Here is a 23,954-nt window from a genome sequence, read left to right on the forward strand (position 1 = left end):
ATGTGTTTAAGTAATGTATTTAGCTACATGGAACAGCCTGGCACTTGCTTACTCGGAGTTCCTCTGATTCTCACATACAGAAATTTTAAAGAAAATCTTGCATCCTAATGCAACGATACTAGAGATGTGTATCATGTGATTCATATTTCAACATTCTCAGAATTGGTAATCATCAATGAACAAAAATCCTTAAAAAAATTCTTGAAAGTTCCTAGACTGCAAGCTAATTCAAGTATTCTACAATTATGGATTTCACAATTAGCTTGATCATAGGTCTTAACAATTTTCTTCATAATCTAATCACTATTGACAAAAGTTAATAACCAGCGAGTTGAGTGAGCATACTAAAAAATAAAAAAAAGAGGATCTTCTGGAACAGGCATTACCCAGAAATACCAACGATTACTATGCTAGTTAGCTAAATTCATATAATGCCTACTTTTCGTATCAGCTTATTTGACAAGTGAGGAAGAGCCTTTAATGAGAAACTGCAATGAGAAGTAAAAGAGAATTATTTTCTCTATCTATAATCATCTGATATAAGCTGGGAACAAGAATTATAGGTGTGAAGATGTAGACTTCTGCTTGCAAATGGATAACTTTTCTTAGAAATTATCGTATTTTTGATTAATTAAGTGTTAATTCACGTTTTACAAATAGATTAAATAGACTTAGTAGTGTTCGTTAGCTTATTTTTTAAAATTTAGCTAGTGATTTTTTAAGTTATGACTTGCTACTCATACTGCTTATCGAGAATATCGTAGCACGTGACCAGTTGCGCAGAAGAATAGTCGGGTTTTAATTGTAATAAATAAGCATTTTGAAGGTTTTAATCACTTTTTGGGGAATATATCTTTTGTATTTTGCTAAAGACAGAATAAATTTAATATTGTGATCGTCACGGTATAGCATAACTTGACAGCGTATATCTCAAAATTGATAGCTAAGGTATAACATAAAACTATATAGCGGAATACCTATCAACGCATTAGCTTAGTATAGTATTGAATAGTCATATACAGTATAGTATAGTATAGTAATTTAATCAATTAAATTTATTAACCTTATTAATTTTCATCATTAATTAATTACATCGTATTTAAATGGAAATCATGCCCCAGACTAGAGCAGCAAAGCAACGTGCACAAAGCAGTGGGAGTGCTGTGGCTCGGGGTAGAACTGAAGGGAATGATTCTCCAATGCATCACAGTCTAAAAAAAATGTGTGAAATGTTTGTGGACTTTCTGGAACAGGACATGATCTGGCCAAGGAAGATGTCTCTGTGTGTGCTAAGTGCAGAGAGTGTCAAGAAATTAGGTGCCAACTCAGCAGTCTAATGGGCATCTATGAGAGTTTGAAGAATCTGGTATCAGAAAGTGTGGGCCCATCAAGCAGCTCTCAGCTGCCAAACTCAATGCTGGAGCTTGCCCTTGTGCATCAGTCAACACAGCAGCAACCTTCAGGGCAGAATGCGCTGGTCCCATAGCAGCTAGTTATTTTTGGTGACTATTGTCAGGGAAACATATTGTGCAAAAAGGATAGGTGGAATAGGACAAGGGTATGTCTGCCAGGGGCAAAGGTTGATGACGTAGATCAGATATCATCTTTTAAGGGCACAAAGGGTGATATTGTACACGTTAGAACTAATGACATTAAGAGTAGGAAATCGGCAGACTTACTTAACAATTACAGGTCAATATTGAAAAAAGTCACAAGTTAGGATTAAATTTAAAAGTGTCTGCAATTCTGTCCAGACACAACAGGAGGGAGTATATGAAGAGAGCCTTGTGAATTAATTTGGCATGGAGAGATTTCGCAAGGCTCGTAGAGTAGACTTTTTCTCAGCGAGGTTGGTGCTTGTTAACAGAAGAGATTGTTTCTACAGGGATGGGATACATTTAAATAGAAGGGATGCAAGAATATTTGCTGATGCTATCGAAGCGGTGTTATGTGCAGTATTAGAAAGTTTTCCGCACAAATTTTATATTACTTGTGAGAGTACATATTTATGTGAACTGTTTTCGCGAATGAAAGCTAATAAATCAGCCCAAAGAGATCAAGGCTAACTGACACCAACCTTTCTTCCATAATGAAGGTTGCGTCTTCTCAATCTTTGACTTCAAATCACACGAAACTAGTTACAAGCAAACAGAGTCAAGTGTCTGGTAAAAAAGGCCTAGATTACCTAATTCCGTGTATATTCCCTCGTTGAAATTTTCTATTATCTAGAATAAACTTGCTTTTCAATATTTGTTCTGTTGATTATTCAGACTTTTATTTCCTTTAATTAGTTATTAGTGCATTCTCAGCTGTGTGTATCAATCAGCAACAAGCAAAAACTGAGCAATTAAAAAGGGTCTTTAAGCTTAGCAATGACAAGGTTTGTAGGTCGTGTTCGGCCTGCGTGAGGTACACTAATATGGGAAATCGCCCAAGGCCCAAATGAGTTTGACACGTTTGGTGTACACCAATTCTAAGTGTATAGTATATTAAATTGATGAATTTGAAGTGCTGCTCAAGTCATCAAAGGTGGATATTATTGGGATATCAGAGACGTGGTGTCACACAAAGAAAAGAAGAAGAATTGCAATTTGGGGAGTATAGCGTGTACAGAAAGGATAGAAAGAGAAAAGGGGTTATGCAGTTAGTTAAGAAACAAAATCGAAGGAAGCATCTAGTTGACATGGATGCACAGTGCAGTGTTGAGTCAGTTTGATGTGACATAAGCACTGGGAAAGCGAAGTTGAGATTAGGAGTGTGTTATAGGCCTAATAACTCTGATGAGAACAATGAATAACTGTAGGGAGAAATAGAATGGGCCACTAAATCAGATTGTCTTATAATGGGAGATTTTAACTTCCCAGATATAGATTGGAACTTGCGTGGTTTGGTCACTCAAACACTAGCAAGACTTTTGTAGATTTATTGGATGATTGTTTTCTACAGTAAATCAGATATCATATAAGCATGTTCGAGAGGCAACCAGAGGGAGCCTAATTCTCTGGATCTGATTATCAGCAGTGATTATTCATACATAAAGAATCTGCAGATAAAGGAACCACAAGGTGCCACTGATGAGAGTGTACTGATGTGGGATTTACTCAAAATGTAACTACCATCAGGGATAAAGGGAAGAGTTTTTGCTTTCATAAAGTGGTCTCAGACAGTTTTTAAATTCTATACAGTGGGACCAACTGATGATGTTGCCAACAGCAAATTCTAAATGAGAAGCATTCGAGGAAGGGGGGTAAGTTTGACTGGTTCGACACCATGCTTTGTGCATCTTAACCACAGTAGGCTCTGACCAAGTGACGGGGACGTGCCGTTTCAGATACAGAAGCATAGGATGCAAAGAAAAACAGCGAACAGTTCAAGGAAGGAGATGAACCAGATTGGTCCAAAAAATAAAAATAATAATATGCGAAGTATATAAAAAAATCTTGGAAGCTACTAGGCTTTTCGTAACAACTAAGAAATACTGTTCAAGATTTATGCCTAAATGGATATCCTAATAAGATTTGCGGCAGAGAAGAAAAATGCATGGAACTCAAATTACAGGTGATCCCCGCTTAACGCTGATAATTTGGTCCGGAAAAACAGAGGGCTAAGTGAATCCATGCTAAGCGAGCATCGCATTCCCATAAGGTAACATATGTATTTGTGAGTTGCAGTCGGTGCCATAGAATAATTTCTATCAATAATAAACGGTAGTGAAAAGATGCACAAATGTCAGTTAAAATATTTAATATTCAAGTATTTGTACATATAAAATATTCTGCATTGCATACATATAATTATGTGGTAACTACTTACGCATCAAAATTAAACTTAAAATTCCAATTAAAATCATGAATTTAATTGATCTAAATTGATTTTAATTGATTTAATTTAATTGATGAATTTAATCATGAAAAATGTGTCGATTCTGGGTTGTACTTTGTCCTCTTCCTGGTAAACTAAGAGGGATTTTAATTTTAAATCCCCCGCAGCATTACCACCCAACAATAAATAAAGTCAACCGATCCTTCGCCGCTTTGAAACCTGGCATTTTTTCCCCTTCTTCCAATATGAAACTTCTTTTAGGTATTCATTTATAAAAAAGTCCTGCTTCATCTAGGTTAAAAACTTGTTGAGAAGTACAACACGTAATACCCCTCTTAAATAATTTTAACAAGTTCTTTTTTGAAAGCTTCGGCTCCTTGATCTGCACTTGCGGCTTCTCCCTGGATTTTAAATCCAGGGAGAAGCAAAGGATGCAAAGAAAAACAGTAAAGACTTCTTTACTTATGTAAACTCTAGAAGCAAGGGGATGAATCAGATTGGTCCACTTGATATCGATGGTTCGATTGTTGATAATTCTGCTCAGTTAGCTTACAAACTGAATGAGTATTTTTCATCTACATTCACAACAATGGCATACTGCTACAACTTGTACAGTATTCTTCCACGTGCAACAATATCAAACACTTTCCTAAAATCCAAGTATATGATATCAAAATTATTTTTTGCATCCAGCTCCTTTGTGACCACATCATAGTATCCAATCAAATTGGTCAGACAAGACTTCCCCTTAGCAAACCCATGCTGTGTCTGAACTATAACAGCAGTCTTGTCTAGATGATCCTGCAATACATCTTTAACCAGTGACTCCATTACTTTTCCAGCAACAGAAGTAAAACTAACAGGTCTGAAATTATTCGTGTCACCTTTTGATCTCCCTTTGTGAATTGGGGATATATTTGCAGATCTCCAGTACAGGGGGACCTCCCCAGAGTCCAAGGATGCCCCCATAATGTTGGCTAAGGGCTTGCTCACTTCCTTTGTTGCCTCCTTTAATACAACTGGATAGATCCAATCCACCCTAGGTGTCTTCCTGTACTGCGCCCAGCACAAGAAGTCAAACCCTTAGCCATCATTATGAGGGCATACTTGGACTCAGGGTAGGTCCCCATGAACTGGAGATGTACAAATATATCCATATTTTTGCAACTGATAAGAGTTATATTAGCTCCTAGAAGCTGCAAATAAATTTCATTAAATCTCTTGAAAATGTCTGCCAAATAAAAGGCATCATTCTTTACTGTTTTTAATTGTTGACAGAGACTAGCTTCATTATTACTTTCAAAAAACTGTATGACAGTATCATATAATGATGCAAAACGAGACAAGCATGTACCTTTGAGAGCCATCGAACTTCTGTGTGTAAAAGTAAGCTAATAAATTGCTCATTATTGTCCTGTCTTTGGCATTAGATTTGATCTTATTTACAGCTCTAATTATTATGCTTAATGATGAATGGAGACTTGTACTTAAATGTTTTCCTACAAGATGTCTGTGCACCACACAATGAATACGCAAAACATTTGGCACTTCTTCCTTCAAATAAGCAACAAATCCACGATAGCGACCTATCGTTGATGGCGCTCCATCAATAGCACATGCAACAATATTGTTCAAAGGTATATCATTTTTTTCAAAGTATGATTTCACAGCATTAAATATTGATAATCCTTTTGTATCTGTAATAAGATTTACAATGAATAGCATTTCTTCTTGCAATGTATTGTTTTCATCAAGGTACCATACATATGTAATCAATAGAGCAATATTACCTGCAATGGTAGACTCGTCCAACTATATTGAAAATAAAGAGTTTTGGAGAATACCTGTAAGTTTATTTTCAACATTAACCACCATTTTGTCAAAGCATCGCTTTACTGTGCTATCGCTAAGGGGTATTATCAAAGTTTCTCCAATATTATGGCTTTTACCACTTTTTGCAATTAATTGTGATATACAATAAGCTGCAGTTAATCCATTTTCGTTCTTTGCATGTTGTTTCTTAGACTTAAATGATGCAGTTATTGTTGAACAATTTTGAACTATTTTATACATTTCTTGAAAATATTCAATGGGCTTATCTTTATCTTTTGAATGCTTTGTAGCAAGACGTTCTTGCAATCGACCTGACTTCATTTCTTCATTGGATAATGTCTTGTGGCACAGTAAACACATTGGAAGCTGTTTATTTGTAACAGATTCAATGAAACCCATCTTCAGATACTCTGGTAAATAGCCAAGAGTGTATTTCTTTTTTTGAGACATGGGTTCACAATTTGTTGCATAATTTATCAACTTGTTCCAAGCCATGGATGCGTGCTTACTCTCACCATGTATTGCCCCCCACCATGAAAGAGGTACAGGTCGAAGACTGAGTGATGGCCGGTGGTAAGCCCCGCCCTCGTTATGCACACTAAACTCGTGCCTTTGGCTATGGAGCTCATTCGTTGCTCCCTCGTCCACGAGTATACTTCGAGGAGTATCTGGTGAATTATTATCTATATTCAAAGTTTAGAGATTAGCATTAGCATTTTAGCATTAGTAGAGGCATTTGATGCAAGAAAGCAAGCTTATACAGCATCAGCCAAAAAAAAAAAAAAAGTAACATAAATAAATAAAAAATAACCACTTCCACTTCACCCCTCTGTTCGTTCGAAATACCTGTCCAGCTGAGCCTTAAACTTATTTAGGCTATCAACTTCCACGACAAGGGATGGAAGTCTGTTCCACCAACCAACCACCCGCTGGCTAAAGGCAAATTTCAGCACGTCTATCCTACATCTGTCTTTCCTCAATTTCAATTTATGCCCTCTCAGGTGATTATTCTTAGCGAGAGGAAGAATCCCATCAGCATTGTGCATGCTCAAACCATTCAAGGCTTTATACACCTCTATCAGATCACCTCGCTGGTGCCTAGTCTCCAGACACTGTAATTTGCAAAACTTAAACCTTTCATCGTAAGAGCACCCCTTTGTTCCATTCACTAATCTTGTTGCCCTTCTCTGTACTCGTTCCAGCAGCTCTACATCCTTCTTGAAATGAGGCCTCCAGACCTGTATACAGTACTCTAGGTGTGGCCTGACCATTGCCTTCTACAAGGGAATAATCACTTCCTTATCCCTGCTAGAAAAATTCGTATATATCATTGACAATACACCATGAGCTACTCTTGCAGCCCGTCTGCACTGCTCAGAGAACTTCATATCTGCCTGTACAACCACCCCCAGGTCCCTTTCATTCTCTACCACTGTCAGTGTAGTACCACAGAGTGATACGTTGCTCTGGGGTTGCTGTTTCCCATGTGTAGTACTTTACATTTGTCAATGCTAAACTTCATTTGCCACCTCTCAGCCCATCTGCTCAACCTTTCCAGATCCTGTTGCAGCAGCATAGTGTCAGTAGTGTCCTTGACAACCCTGCCTACCTTTATATCGTCTGCAAACTTCGACATTAAGCTTGATATACCATCATCAATATCATTTATGAATACAGAAAACAATAATGGACCCAACACTGAGCCCTGAGGGACTCCACTAATAACATTAGTCCACGACGAGCAGTGTCCATTGATTACCACTCTCTGTCTTCTCCCCCTCAGCCACCCCTTTATCCACAGCAGCAATTTGCCTCCAATGTCACACTGCTCCAATTTGTGCAGCAGTCTTCCATGTGCAACAGTATCAAAAGCCTTTTTAAGATCCAAGTATATAATATCAAAGTTATTCCCTGCATCCAGTTCCTTTGTGACTGCATCATAGTATCCAATCAAATTTGTCAGGCAAGACTTCCCCTTAACAAAACCATGCTGTGTCCGAGCTATAACTGAAGTCTTGTCTAAATGATCCTGCAGTGCTTCTTTAACTAGTGCCTCCATTAATTTTCCTGGAAGAGAAGTTAAACTCACAGGTCTATAATTACTTGTGTCAGCCTTTGATCCTCTTTTGTGAATTGGGGTCACATTTGCACATCTCCAGTCTGTGGGTACCTCCCCTGAGTCCAAGGAAGCTCTCATAATTATGGCTAAGGGTTTGCTTACTTCCTCTGCTGCCTCCTTTAATATAACTGGATAGATCCCATCCACCTCAGGTGCCTTTCTTGTGTTTATCTTCAACAATTTTTCCTCCACTTTACTCTCGGTTATTACAAGATTCTCTAGCTTACTGCTAGAGTTGAATACACCTCTGGCTTTCCCCTCGCTAAATAACTCCTCATGTGTGAATGTCGATGCAAAATATTCATTTAGTTTGTTAGCTACCTGAGCAGGATCATCAACAGTTGACCCATCGATATCAAGTGGTCCAATCTGATTCATCCCCTTCCTTCTAGAGTTTACATAAGTAAAGAACTCTTTGCTGTTTTTCTTTGCATCCCTTGCCAAAGATTTCTCGTAATCTGCCTTCGCCTGCCTAACCTCCTTTGTAACTTGGTTACAGATCAACTTGTATCTATCATAGGCTTCTGTGTCATGTGTTAATTTGTATGTATCCCATGCATGTTTCTTCTCTGCCATATGCCTCATCAGTTCATCTGACATCCATTTAGGCCTAAACCTTGAACAATATTTCTTGGTTGGTATGTAAAGCCTAGTAGCTTCCAAGATAAGTTCTTTGAATGCTTCCCATGGAATTCAAAGATGGAATTCAAAAGTAAATTGCAAAAGCATATTTTAAAAAGTCAACCTCGCGAAGTTGTTGGCAATGTATTCGATATATGGAGGAAGAATAAAATTTGTAACAATGGACAAAAACCCCCACTCCCCACCATGAAAGCTTGAATCGCCCACTAGTGGGTGGTAGGGACCAAGTGGAGACCACTGGTCTAGCCCCTTGAGAGTAAAGGAATGAACAGGAGTTTCTTCTTCACATTTTGCTATTTCAAAGAGGTCTTCATTTGTGAGCTCTCCATTGTGTGCTTGAAACAGATCAGTGTCATCAGTTGAAGAAACATCAAGCCTGCAATTGGTTAGCAATCTGCTTCTGTTTCATTTTGTATGATCTCTGCTGGTTCTTGAAATCCTTCAGAATTATCAATAAACTGAGAACAAGTTTATTCCAAACACCCTTCAAGTTCTTCTCTGTTATTTTGTTCCAGGTTTGTTGTATTAATTTAACTGCATCTAAAATATGGAGTTCTTTCCAAAATTCTTTAACAGTTGGACCACCCTCCTTATCCACTGCATTAAGTTAGCATGTCAAAACGTTTAAAGTGCACTATCTTCTTTCGAAGATAGTGCGCTTTAAACGTTTAAATAACGCTCTGGTCCATTTTTCATTGGCTGCAAAAGTTGTGTCACATTTGGTTGCAAAAAATTTATTTTAACATTAGGATGGTGATGTTGCAGAAATGATGGATATCCAGGTGCATTATGTAAAATCAAAATCACCTGAAAAGGAATATTTTTATCCTCACAATACTGTTTTACTTCAGGTACAAAGTGATGCAAAAACCAATCTTGGAATAAAGGAATGAAGAGAAAATTCTGGAAATTTATTTGTTTTTTATATGAGTGACGATTTCAGTGAAGGGGAACACATTTCACCATAATAACGTAAAAACCCACACAATTCCAGCTATCGGTATTTTCGCAAATGCAATAAGATCGAGTTTATTACCCGTTTATAATTAGATACACTAACAGAAAAGCCCAATAAACTGGATAGTGCAAATTGCTTTTATTGTTTTATGGTGGTGAATCCAGAAATGTGCTTTAGAAAAATATCACAAAAACATTCAAAATTGATTCTTATAATGGGAACATATGATAACGATGAAAGAGTAGTGCATTTTAATGATTTGAATTGGTAACTAATACAATTTTCATTACAAAAATTACCTTTCAGAGAGATAAATAGCCTAGTTATATAGCAAAAATTAACTTCTGAGGTCTTGGAACAAATTACCAAAAAACAATGTGTTACTGGGTTCACATTACGATATTTTCATGATACAATGATGCCTTAGGTACGGATTAATATCGTAAAGCAGGGGTACACTGTATTATATAGCTATGAGAATGTTTAACAATCATTTTTTGCAATTAATGTTCATATTTTCGATTTTGTTCATACTTGGGAGAAAAAAAAAAAAACTTGTAAACCCAGCAACTTGTAAAGCGCGAACTGCCTGTACATGATATCAAAATCATTTTTTGCATCCAGTTCTTTTGTAACCACATCATAGTATCCAATCAAATTTGTCAGACAAAACTTTCCCTTAACAAACCCATACTGCAGTCTTGTCTAGATGATCCTGCAATGCATCTTTAACCAGTGACTCCATTTTACCTGGAACAGAAGTTATACTAACTGGTCTGTACTTACTCCTGTCACCCTTAATTCAGAATTTTTTTTTTTTTGGCTGGTGCAGCATAAGCCTCAGGCTTCCTTGCACCATATGGCTAATAATAATAATTAGTAGATGTCTTGATGCAAGAAAGAAAGTTTATATAGCATCAGCCAAACAAAAAAAAAAAAAAACCCTTCCCGTTTCTCCCATCCATTCATTCCAAAAGTTTGTGTAGTTAAGCCTTGAATTTATTTAAGCTGTCAACTTCTACAACAAATGGAAGTTTGTTCCTGTAACCAACCACCCGCTGGCTAAAGACAAATTTCCACACATATATTCTACAACTGTCTATCCTCAATTTGAATTTATACCCCCTCAGATGCAGAATCTGAGAAAGAGGCAGAATTCCATTAGCACTGAGCGTGCTCAAACCATTCCAGGCCTTATAAACCTTGGAGGTGCTTAGTCTCCAGACGCTGCAATATGCAAAACTTAAGCCTATCTTCGTAAGAACAACCCTTTGTTTGATTCACCAATCCCGTTGCCCTTCTTTGTACTAGTTCCAGGAGTTCTACATCCTTCCTAAAATGAGTCCTCTAGACCAGCGTTTCAGGGGGTCCACAAAACGTATACCTTCTTGAACTGGTCAAATTATTCGTTCTATGTACAACAAATTGATCATAAATAAAGTTATTATTATACTGTGTGTTAATGTAAAAATAAGAATAAATTCAAGCAAAATAAAGGATGATATGTAGAGATATAAGGATTGTTTATGGACTAGGGGCACAACTAGAAATAACAGAAATACTCAACGACCATAAGGGAATGTAGATAAATAAATTAGGGAAAGTGGAGAAAAGCTGACAAAACGGAAGTAGTAACAATGGAAAAAATCATTAGGTATCTGAAAAATAAAAGTAATAAATTGCAAGTACTTAATGCTGTATATCTGATGAATGTAACTTCTTCATCGATGGTCAGAAGCCAAAAACAAAGGAAATATAGCAAGAAGTTAGGCCTCTGTTTCTGATATATACGTAACGGAGTAAAAAGAATGAGACTAAGTTGAAAAAGTGCGTGTGTAGGCCAAATAAAATGTAGCAGTAAGTAATGGTAAGTAAGTGAGAGGTTGACATATATTTCATAGCCGAACCAAATTATTATTATACTGTATATTAATACAAAAATAGGAATAAAGTTGAGTTGTTTTAAATATAAAACTTTGAATTTTCTTTTAAGAAAACCCAGTGTTCATACCTAGGATCGGAACTTTTTTTCAACTTAGCTTCATTGTTTTAACTCAGTGCTACGTATATTTCTGCTTTTCTGATTTTTGAAGGGGTCCGTAGATCTCAATAGTTTGGGAACCACTGCTCTTGACCTGTATGCAGTACTCAAGGTGTGGCCTGACCATTGCCTTATAAAAGGGGATAATCAGCTCCTTATCCCTGCTACAAAAATTCTTGTATATCTCCCAGGTGTTTTTCATTCTCCACTACCCTGAGTGTAACACCACCCAGTTGGTACATTTCTCTGGGGTTACTGCTATCCATATGCAAGTACTTTGCATTGATCAATGTTAAACTTCGGTTACCACCTCTCAGACAGATCTGCTGAACTTTTCTAGATCCTGTTGCAGTAGGGTACCATCCTCACTGTCATTAACAACCCTACCAACCTTCATATCGTCTACAAACTTGGACATTAAGCCTGATATACTTCCATCAATATAATTGATAAATACATAAAACAACAATAGGCCCAACACAGACCCGTGAAGACCTCCATTAATAACATTAGCCCATTGATTACCCCTCCCTCTCCTCCTCCCACTCAGTCATTCTTTTATTCATTGTAGCAACTTGCCCTTAATGCTATACTGCTCCAACTTGTACAGTAGCCTTGAATGTGCAACAGTATCAAAAGCTTTCCTAAAATCCAAGTATATGATATCAAAATTGTTTTTTGCATCCAGCTCCTTTGTGACCTCATCACAGTATCCAATCAAATTGGTCAGACAAGACCTACCCTTAACAAATCCATGGTATGTCTGAACTATAACTGCAGTCTTGTCTAGATGATCCTGCAGTGCTTTTTTAATCAGCGACTCCAATATTTTCCCTGCAACAGAAGTTAAACTAACAGGTCTGTAATTACTCGTGTTACCTTTCGATCCCCCTTTGTGAAGTGGGGGATACATCTGCACATCTCCAGTCCATGGGGACCACCCCTGTGTCCAAGGTTACCCTCATCATCATCATGGTTAAGGGCTTGGTTACTTCCTTTGCTGCCTCCTTTAATATAACTGGATAGATCCGATCCACCCCAGGTGCCTTCCCTATGTTCAATTTGAACAATTTCTCCTCCACTTTGCTCTCAGTTATTAAGTTAAAATCATTTAACTCCCTGTTAGAGCTTGAAAAGCTTCTGGCCTCCACTTCCTTCATGTGTGAATCCCATCAGCATTAATGAGATTCACAAATGCAAAATACTCATTCAGTATATCAGCTACATGAGAAGAATCGTCAACTGAACCACTGATATCAAGGGGACCAATCTGATTCATCCCCTTCCTTCCTTCTAGAACATGGGTTTTTAACCTTTTGCTCTAAGCAAGCAAGATTTGTACAGCGTACAATACATGCAAGCATCATATATTAAAATATAAATTTTTTTTTGCTTAAAGATTAAAAATGCATGTTTTAAATTAATTTTTTAGCCGTATTACGCATACAAGAATTATATTCCTCAATTAAAATATTTGGGTGCAAATATTTATTACCTTATCAGCATAAACCTTGACTTTGAAGAGATAATGCCAAACCTTTAAAATTAATTCCTCTATTATGAAGAGATAATTGCAAATTTTCTTCCAAATGTGATGTCAATAATCTTTTCCCTTTTTTTTTTTTTTTTTTTTTTGATATTGTTCATTGAAGAAAAAGCACTTTCACACGTGTATGTTGATCCAAACATAGAAAGTACTTTGAACGCTTCTCTTTGTAATAAAGGAAATTTTTTGCAGTTGGAAGAACCCCAGAATTTTAAAATAGTTTTGTGTCAGAAAAGACATTTCAAAGGTAAAGACAACTGCATATCAAGTTCTAACTAGGCAGCTGCTACTTCATTTTGATTGAAAATTTGTTCAAAGTTACTGGTTTCAAAATTTCTGTAATTTATCTTTAATTCAATTTTGGGAGGTGCTCTTTCATGTAATTTTTCTTGGAATTGGTCACTAAGGTCTTTGATTACATTCATTACAAATGTTGGGCACTTCCCAGCAGTTTCCTCCAGATATTTTTTAAGAGTAGGAAAATGAAGCATATTTCCTTTTAAAACGCGATTCTGAAACACTTGAAGTTTTTTCTCAAATGCAATAATCCCCTTGTATAAAACTACTACAAATTTATCATTTCTCTGTAGCCTCAAATTTAACTCATTTAAATGGCTGAAGATGTCAACCATAAATGAAAGTGTAATCTTGAAATCTCCAATAAAAATTGCATTAAGAAGGTTTTCTTTACTGCTTTCTATTAGAAAAGCTTTTACTTCTTAAAAAACCTCCCAAATTCTCAAGAGTGCCTGAGCCAACTAACATCTGTATGGGTAATAAGATCAGAATGCAGTGCTTGAAGCTCTTCCAAAAATATTTTTAGAAGTCACTTATTTAGGGTTTTAGCAATAAAATGGTTGATGACTTTAACAATGACTTCAAGACATCCTACAGTGCAGACAAAAAAACTGCATCACTTTTAAAAAAGTAACATTTGTAGTGAAATGTATAAGATATTGTTTGATTATCATTTTGTTTGTCGCAAAGCAAAGGTATTGCATCAGATAATGCATCTATTGCATCAGCTGTGTCTATAAATATAGCATTGGAAGGGTATACATGCTCATTAGTATTATCCTGTTTTGTGGAAGTGTAAGCATGGCTCCATATGTTCAGTTGGCACCAAGAAAAAAAAAGTGTAGCTGTTGCTCTGTCCCAGGAAGGGCTTTCTATATGTGCTATCTCTGATAAAATAGGCTGCCACCAGCCAAAAGTATCCCGGGTGCTGAAATTAAAGCATGAAACCAGTGACGTGAAGAGAAGACCTGGATCAAGCCATAAGAGTGACTACATCTTCCCAATATCGATATTTGAAATGGCTATGCCTTCGTAATCACCATGCTAGTGCTCCTGATCTAAAACTGGACTTTAAGATGGCCTCTGGTTTTGAAACAAGTGCATGAACTATCCAAAGACGGCTTTCGGAATGTGGTCTGCATGCCTATCAGCCCAAGAAGAAGCCTTTGTTGACCCAACAAATGAGGAAGAAGCAACTTGCTGGGCTAAAAAAAATGCATGTTTCATGGACAAAAGAGCAATGGGACACCATCATCTTTTCTGACAAATCGAAATTCAGCCGGATGGGAAGCGATAAATCAGAAGACGAAAATCAGAGACATGCCATCCTGATTGCATAACACTGACTATAAAGTTCATTGCCAGTCAGATGGGCTGAGGATGCATTCGTTATAGAGAGACTAACACTTTGTTATATGGGATTAATCTTACATGTAATTTCATTTCAATGTGCAATGTTTCGCAAAAAAATTCGTAATATAGAGAAATTCGTTAAATAGAAGTTCGTAATAGAGAAGTTCCACTGTATTTTGTTATAATTTTTCTTACTAAATAAATGTCAAATTAACAATAATTAATAAGAAAAACTTTTAAGAATACCATCGAAGTGTCAAACTTTGACCGTTTTGAGATTAAAATGTAGCAAAATATAAAATTTTCCTTCAATCACTAACAAAAGAAAGGATTTTCTAGAAAAAATTGGCATGGTTTTTGTAGAATATCACAGAAAGTAGAGAAATATTAAGCAGTTTCTTAAATACAAAGATTTATATATAAATTTTTTGGCTTAAGCAAAGGTGCTTGCGAGCACCTTCACTTAAGCTAAAAAAATCGCATTTTTGGATCGGTTGGGAGCAAAATTTATTTTTTAAAGAGCACAATGGTGCTAGAACCCCTGTTCTAGAGTTTACATAAGTAAAAAAGTCTTTACTGTTTTTCTTTGCATCCTTTGCCAAACATTTCTTGTAATCTGCAAAGAAACAGTGGAAACCACAAAAGAAGCTAACTTGGATAAATTTGAGAAATCTGATGTGGTTTATTTTCCAAATACTTGAATTTGGAAAACAAAGAATGAAGAATCAGGTTAAAAAAATATTAATGCTGCAGCCCAAAAAATTAATAATAACCAAGAATATGACAGAAGTTTTTACTCATATTAGAAATTGGCCATCTTTGCCAAGAAAGATGAAGGCCAAGCAAAGGGGCAGCAGAATCAGTATTAATATTAGTAGTATCAAATAATACAAAGAAGCAAAGAATATGCTTGGGGGGGGGGGACACTAACCACATCATCTGACCAATACCTTCTAATAATTTATCTAACTTTTTCTTAAATTTATTCAAACTATCTACTTCTAGAACACCAGATAGAAGTTTGTCACAAACAATCAATCAATCAGTCACCCTGGCTGAAAGCAAATTTTCACATATAAATCAAAAAACCATCTTTTTTTGATTTATATCCCTTATGCTCATTCTGAGAAAGAGCAGGGATGCCATCAGCATTTAGTTCACTCAATCCACTTAAAGCCTTAAACATTTCAGGTCTCCTTGCAGGTGTCTAGTTTCACAAGCACTGCAGTTTACAGAATTCAAATCTTTCATGGCAAGAGCATCCTTTTGTGTCTTTTGACTAATCTTGTTGCTCCTCTCTGCAACCATTCCAACAGATTTACATGCTCCTTCAAATGAGTCTTCCAAACCTCTTTATCAGTATTTAAGATATGGCTTAACCATTGCCTTGTACAACAGGATAATCGCCTTGTCACTGGTGACAAAATTCCACTGGCAGAATCCCATTAACTATATCACTAAATTGGTATGTTATTCTAGGATTACTGCTGCCCATATCAATGTTAAACCTCAACTGCCGATTCTCAGCATATTTATCCAATTTTCCTAAGTTTTGTTGCAATAATGCACCTCAATTCTGTCATTAACATCCAGCCAATCTTTGTATCATCTGCACACTTAGATAATAAGCTTGATAAATCTTCATAAGTATTGTCAATAAATATTAAAATCGGTAAGAGATCGTAAACCGACTGAGGTGGAACCCCACTCATTATATTAGTCTATAAAGAGCAATGGCCACTACTTAAAGCATATCTTTGCCTCCTACCATTTAACCATCTCATTATCCATAGTAGTAACTTTCCCTCAGTGCCAAATTGGTCCAATTTGTACAGCAGTATTTCAAATGGAATAGCATCAAAAGCTTTACCAAAATCTAAGTATCAAGTGTCATATAATTAGATTTTGGTAAAGATTATATTTTAGATTATGCTTTCATAATTATCATAATTATTTTTTGCATTCACTTCCTTTATTACTGGATCATAGTAGCTAATCCGGTTGGTAAGACAAGATTGCCCCTTAACAAATCCATGCTGTGATTTCTGTATGACCATATTCATGTATGACCATATTCTGTATGACCTGAAATACTTCTTTAACCACTGACTCCAGGAACAAAAGTCAAGCTTACAGGTCTATAATTACTCACTTCACCCTTTGTTCCCATTTGTGAATAGAAGAGATATTTGCACACATCCAATCTATAGGGACCTCCTGTGAATCCAAGGATGCTCTCATAATTATGACCAAAAGTTTGCTTACCTCTCCTGGTGTTTCTTTTAATATAATTGGATAGATTCCACCATCCCTAAATACTTTACTTACATTTAGCTTCAAAAAATTCTCTTCCACTTTCTTATCAGTAATCACAAAATTATTTAGCTCTCATTGGTATACTTCTGGTAACCCCATCTAAAAATAATACATCTTCACATGTGAATATAAATGCAAAATATTTATTATGTTTGTCAGCAATATGAACAAGATCATCAATAGTTATTGTTTTATATCTAGAAGGCCAATGTGGTTCATCTCTTTACTTCTAGCAGTAATGAAAGTTGAAGAATTCACTGCTACTTCTCTTTCCATTCTTAGCCAAAACCTTCTCACCTTGCCTTAGCTTGCCTAACCCGCCTTAGTGACTTAATTGCAGATTAGTTTGCACACTTACTGTAGGTTTGTCACCTATGATAATTTATAATCATCCCATGCATTTTTATTCTCTTCCAATAGTCTCATCAGTTCATTTAACATTCATTTAGGTCTAAACCTTGACCAATATCTCTTAGTTGGTTAAAAAAAAAAAAAAAAAAAAAGCTTAGTAGCTTCTATGTTTTCTTCCCTGAAAGCTTCCCATTTTGAATTTGCAGTTGGTTGCAAGTTCATCACAGTCACCTTTAAAAAGGTGTGATGGACTTCCCATTTGCACAAAATCTGCTACGCCGGCCTCTTTTTTCTACCAGTAATTCTTAAATGTCTTCATTAATCATATCTTTTTTTAAAATTTTTTAGGAGTATCAGAAACTAAGGCCATGTTACTCTGTGTATATTGTCTATAAATTGCATGTGTCCCGAGGTCAATTTTCTGTTTTTCTGGATGTGAGTTTGCGGGAGAAAAAACCATGCTACCCTCACCTGAGCCCGACTAACTCAGCCACATTGTGAAAAAGACCCATAAAAATTCCTGCTGTCATCAACGGGATTCGAACTCAGGTCTTTTCCACCCGGTGTGGGGAGAGAGCGATTCTGTCAACTGTGCTATCCATGAGGGCTTCAGTAGTCATATCATCAAAACTTTCCCCTCCTACCGACGTAGCAAGTTCTACAATCGCACCTATTCCGTTTTCTGACAACTCGACTATATTTCCTGAATGAACTGTCTCTGGCCATACATTTTTCCATATGCATTTAATGTTGACAGTTTTACTTCTTTCAGTGATAAAGATATGATTTTGATACAGTCCACAATTGAGAAATGTTTCCATGGCTTCATTACTTCAACAGATTCGGAATCAATTTTTTCCAAAATCCATTGTAACGATTTTCTGATGTAATGAGTTTTAAAGGTGAATATAATACCTTGATCTAATGGCTGAATGAAAGAAGTTGTATTAACCAAGTACAACTGTGGTGGTAGGAACATAACTTCGACGTTTTGATGACTTCAATCTTTTGGATGGCCTGGTGTGCTATCCAATAGTAATAAAACTTTGAAATCTAGATTTTTCCACAAGTTCAAAAAGCACAGAATGTAACATGGGAATTTCCAAACAAAATAAAATACAGGGATTTCTAAATAATTTTTTTTTGACTAGTGAGTCAATAGTAGGGATTAAAAGAGTGAAAATGCTGAAAAATACAAAGGCTCAAACAAAAGCTCAAAAACACCATTATGTGAGGTTTACTGAAATTCTCTAACCTGTTAGAGGGGCATCATGTTATATAAGTACCGTGTTGTGAGAGGATTGCTGCAATTTAGCAATCGTGTTAGAGTGAAACCATGTTATACGGGGGTTGCCTGTAAATATATATTTGCCAAATACCTCACTTCCTATGAAGGACATCATGAAGTGAAAGAAACTGAAGTCAGAACCAAAACTCCAGAGGAAAATTAAATGTGAATGGATACATGAAGCATTTTGTATGCTAACACAGATTCTTTGGAGCTATACTTCACTAATTAAAAAATAATTGATTGATCAAAACAAATGACTAATCAAAACTGAAGGCATTAAAATTCACGCTGGCATAATTCTAAGATATTTTAATTTTTAGATTTGTGTGATGACCTCTTCAACAGCATGGCAACTATAGTGTTGGGGCATTCACATCAGCAAAACCAGTTGTGAAAGGTTTAACACTATAGTATTTTAAGACTGTTAAAAATTCACCTCAGTGAATTTTTTTCAGTGGCAAGCACAGTGGAGTGAGTTTTTATGGTGTTCTGAAATTTTGTAAAAATGAAAACTTTGTATATAAACGCTTTAAAATACTAATTTGCTCTTATTTTGACTTTATTGCCCAATGCTAGAGTAAAATTTTTATCAAAATTAAATCAGAAATTTAAAAAAATTGCAAAAAATTAATAAATAAAATAAATAAAATTTTTATGCAAAAATATGCTCTATATTGATTTATTTATAACTTTAACCAGTTTTACCAATTTCTATGTTTGAATTACGCAGAAATTCCCCAGTTTTAATTTTTGTAAGCCCAAAACTAATGAGGTTTACAGGTCCCCTCCTTCAATTTTCAAAGATTTTTGGTGTTGCCACCTATTGTAAACTTTATCTACGATTAGTTGTCTCCACAAATAAGAGATGGCAGCACATGTACTAAAAAAATTAAGGAAATTCAAACTTTAATGGATATTATTTGAAACAACCTTTGAAATGTGGATCTAAGGTGGTAGATGACTTTCATCAACCAGTGAAATACCACCACTTTGCTTATTGGAGGCTTGAAGTGGTGAAACCTATGTTTAGTCTCTAGAGCAAAGTTTCCGGCACCCCCCCCCCCCCACCCTATACTTCTCCTTCAACCCATGCACGGTACTAAGTACTATAGGTTTTGATACCTTTCGTGTTTGGGGTTTTCATAAAAAAAAAAAAAATAAGGCCATACTGTACCCCTTTTAGGGGTAAAAGAATTAAGCTGGTATATATACTGAGAAACAAGTTTTCAAACCTCTCATTCATGAATGATCTCTTTTGTGATCTTGAAAACTAGGTCTTATGGGAAACTGTTATTGGTTAAGGTGTTAATGGATATTTTCCAGCACTACTGGGATTTTATGGAACAGTGCAGGTACAGAGCACTTACAAGATGAAACTGTAAAAAAACAGTTTTTGATATATGGAGGGTGATAAGACCTGAAGTTGAGACAGGGTCTGATCCTGTGGATTTTTGTAAGCAAATGTAATGATGTTATCCTCCCAGTTGATCAAAAGATCTAGAAACAATAGTCAATTGTTTATTTTCAGCTTTAACTCATAATAATAGGATAGACAAAGTTCAGGAAGCTGTGAAATGCATGTAGGTACTTCACTTTATGATTCCAAATCAAAATTAATATTATCCACATACTTCATTATGCAGTTTCAACTATTTTTTTCCTACAAGAAGACATATTCAAACATATATAATGCATATATATATATATATATATATATATATATATATATATTTTTTTTTTTTTTATGTGAACACCAAACACGAGAGGTATTAGAACCTATAGTACTTAGTACCGTGCTTGAGTTGGAGGTTGAGAAGATGAAAGAAGATATTTGTTGAAATTGGACTTGAACTTCTGTAGACTGTAATTTTCAGAAAATACATATGAAAGGAAGGTTGTTCCAGAAAACGGCAGTTGAATGAATAAATGAGGAAGATGAAAAGTTGGACAGTAAACGGATGTTGGCTGGTGGTGGTGGCACATGTTCGGAGTGTTCTGAAAGAGAAAGCAGGAATTATAGAAGCCAATTCAGAAGAACAGTGCCCATGGAAGTATCTGTAGAAGAGACATGCAGCAGAAACAGTACGTCTATGAGAAAGCGAGTGAAGAGACTCTGTCAGAGATGAATCATTAATTAACCTAACTGCCCTCTTCTGAATGGAATCAAGAAGCCTGAGAGAGGTTTTGGGGGCACCACCCCAGATGTGGGAATAATATTCCATGGCAGGGCGGATTTGCGATTTATACAGAGTGAGCAGCTGTTTGGAAGAAAAGTAACGCCGATAGCAAAAGAGAAAACCAAGTTTTTTAGATGCAGAGGAAGCAATATTTGTAATGTGCTTGTGCCAAGAGAGATTAGAAGTCAGGGTAATCCCCAAAAGAGATATATCATTTTGCCTAGAAATCGGAGTGTCACTAAAGATAAGCATAAGAGCAGAAGAATCCTTTTTGCGAAATATAAGACAAGACTGAGTTTTAGAAGGGTTGAAATCAACTAAGTTGTCTTTGCCCCACTGGAGAATTATCTGAAGATCGGTATTTAAGGAATTGGAAGCAGATTTTTGAGAAGCTGAAGCTGATTGAGCAGGACAAGGCTTCTCAAAATGGAAAGTTGACTGCAATGTGCTATCATTGGCAAAACTATGGATAGGATTTCCAGTCAATGGAAGAAGGTCATTAATATACAAGAGGAAAAGAGTGGGGGAAAGAACTGAACCTTGGGGCACACCAGCATTAGTGGAGAAGTTAGAAGACAGAGAGCCATCTACCATCACCCTCAGTGAGCGATTAGAGAGAAAACTGGATAACCAATTACTAAAAACAGTTGGCAAACCATAAGGTGGAAGCTTGTTTAGAAGATCTTTATGCCAAACACGATCAAAAGCCTTTGAGATGTCAAGAGCAACTACTTGTGTTTCACCGAACCTTTCCATTGAATTAGTCCATAAATGGGTAACATAAGCCAGAATATCACCAGTGGATCGACACTGACGGAATCCATACTGGCGATCGTTGATCAGACAGAAGGTTTCTAGGTAGTTTAAGAGTTGGCGGTTAATTGATTTCTCCATTACTTTAGGAAAGAGTAGAAGTAATTGCAATGGGACGATAATTGGATGGGAGGGATTTGTCACCCTTTTTAGGAACTGGCTGGATATGAGCAAATTTCCAAGCAGAAGAAAAAACACCTTTGGAATAAGAAAGTGAAAAAAGGCGGCAAAGAATAGGAGTAAGTTCAGGAGCACAGGTTTTGAGAACAAGTGGAGAAATACCGTAAGGACCTGGAGCTTTCTTAGCATCAAGATTCATCAAAATCCTTCTGATATCCTTTTGGCGGAAGACCACAGGAAGCATTGAATGGAGCGTGTTGGGAATGGTGGGAGGTGTTTAACCAAAATCATTAATACATGAGCTGGAAGAAGAGTGGGATGCTAGCAGGTCAGCTTTATCCTTGGCTGAAGTGACAACAGAACCATCTGGTTTGGACAGAGGTGGGAGCAGAGATGGACAAAAGTTGCGGCCAATAGCTTTGGCAAAAGACCAGAATGCTCGGCTACCATTAGGGCAAGAAGCAAGTTTTCTACTCTTAGCCTGTTCAAACTCTAGTTTGGACTGATTAATAACTGCTTTACAATTGTTGCGAGCTTTGGTGTAGGCACAAAATGAAACTGAAGAATTAGAAACAAGCCAAATACGATATACAACTTTCTTCTCTTGAACAGCCTTAGCACATTTATTGGAAAACCAAGGTTTAAATAAAGGACGAGATTTTAAAGTGGAGTGTGGGATAAAAGAATTCCATTCCTGCAAAAATAATTTCACTGACATGATCTGAGCAAACTTGACATCAGAAGTTTTGAAACAGTAATCTGACTAAGGAAAAGAAATCTTGCAGGTCATCCCATTTTGCATTCTTGTAATGCCAAACAATATGAGGTTGGGAAGAGCCATGAGATAAAGACTCCATTGGAGAAGAGACAATCTCCAAGATCTGAGGTGCCTAAAGGACCTCTCACTTCGACCGTGTACTTAGAAGTGTTGTTTGCGAGAAAAATATCAAGCGTATTGGCTGTATGATTAGGATTGTCCGGTATTCTTAGGTAAATGAACAATCTGTGCTAGGTCATTAGTAGTTGCAAAAGCTTCAGCATCCCGACCTGCTGGGTCGGTGTGACTAGAAAACGGAAGCCAGCTGAAGTTGTGAACGTTAAAATCACAAAGGAAAATTACCTCCCTGTTAGGAAAGTTGGACTGGAGAAAGTCAAGTTGCAAAGAGAGGAAGTCAGAGCTCCAAGTGATTAGTGGAGTTGGGAGAACGGTAGAGACAACAGATGAATTTTACACAATGAGGTAGAGAGATTTTAAGCCAGAGAAGATCAAAGAGAGGAGATTCCAAATTGCTAAGTCTCTGACAGGGAATATCAGAATGGACATATGCACAAGTACCACCTTTGAGGCGAAAGTAATCATACAGCGAATAATTTGGGCATCTGAGATGAGCAGTAGTTGAATCAACCGATAACTGAGATTCTGTCAGAAAAAGTACATGGGGTTTGGCAGACTGCAAGTGGAAATGGACATCGTTGAGATTAGAATTGAGACCACGTATATTTGTGAAATGAATTAGGAAGTGCTTGGGAGATTTAGATCTTTTCGCAGATAAGCTTGCTCTATTAGTTTGACAATTCATGATGTATTCAATAGTAAGAAAAAGTGGGTGGGACATGCTGTATGAAGTAATGAAATTTTTGGATATGGCGTACACGTGGTAAGAATATACCCAGATCCTTGACATAACATAGCCTCGGCAATGCTCCCCCGCATACACACTACTCGGACTCCCTCCAATCACTATCTGGTAGCAAGATTATACACTAGCTGATCCGGAAGCCTCCTAGGTTTGGTCTGGTGTACTAACTATCGGCCAGCCTGCGAACACCGTTTTAGAGCTGTACCCTCGAAATGTAAGGAATATTGGATCTCGCCATGACGTTCATCATAACCTCAAAAGTCATCAATCATACTGCATGATGGAAGAGATAGGGAAGGGTTGACCGGAACTTAGCTCTATAGACTAAACATGGGTTCCACCACTTCAAGCCTCCAATAAGCAAAATGGTGGGATTTCACTGGTTGATGAGAGTCATCTACCACCTAGTACTGCCTGGTAACATAGAGGGGCGCCATTCCTCCATGTGGTGTAGGTGCCACACCTCGACCCCTGCTTACGTTGGTTCACATCTGGGTGGTCACCCACCATGTACTTGTGCATGGAGGTTATACCCAGGATTACTAACAGTCCCACCATCGTGAAGGTGCAAGCAGAGGATTTTGCTGTCACAGACCGTCCGGACTTCGCCGAAATTGGGTCCACTTGACTTGTGT

The 23,954-nt window shown here is 36.8% G+C and overlaps 1 protein-coding gene across 1 annotated transcript in view; it reads right to left on the reverse strand.

Annotated features, from left to right (window-relative positions):
• Positions 1-23,954, reverse strand: part of arr (low-density lipoprotein receptor-related protein 6) — a 324,124-nt gene that overhangs the window by 113,096 nt on the left and 187,074 nt on the right. The gene's annotated exons all lie outside the window — the stretch shown is intronic.

Source organism: Mastigoproctus giganteus, chromosome 12 (genome assembly GCF_048544385.1).
Source record: "Mastigoproctus giganteus isolate SK-2022 chromosome 12, ASM4854438v1, whole genome shotgun sequence".
Lineage (NCBI taxonomy): Eukaryota > Metazoa > Arthropoda > Arachnida > Uropygi > Thelyphonidae > Mastigoproctus > Mastigoproctus giganteus.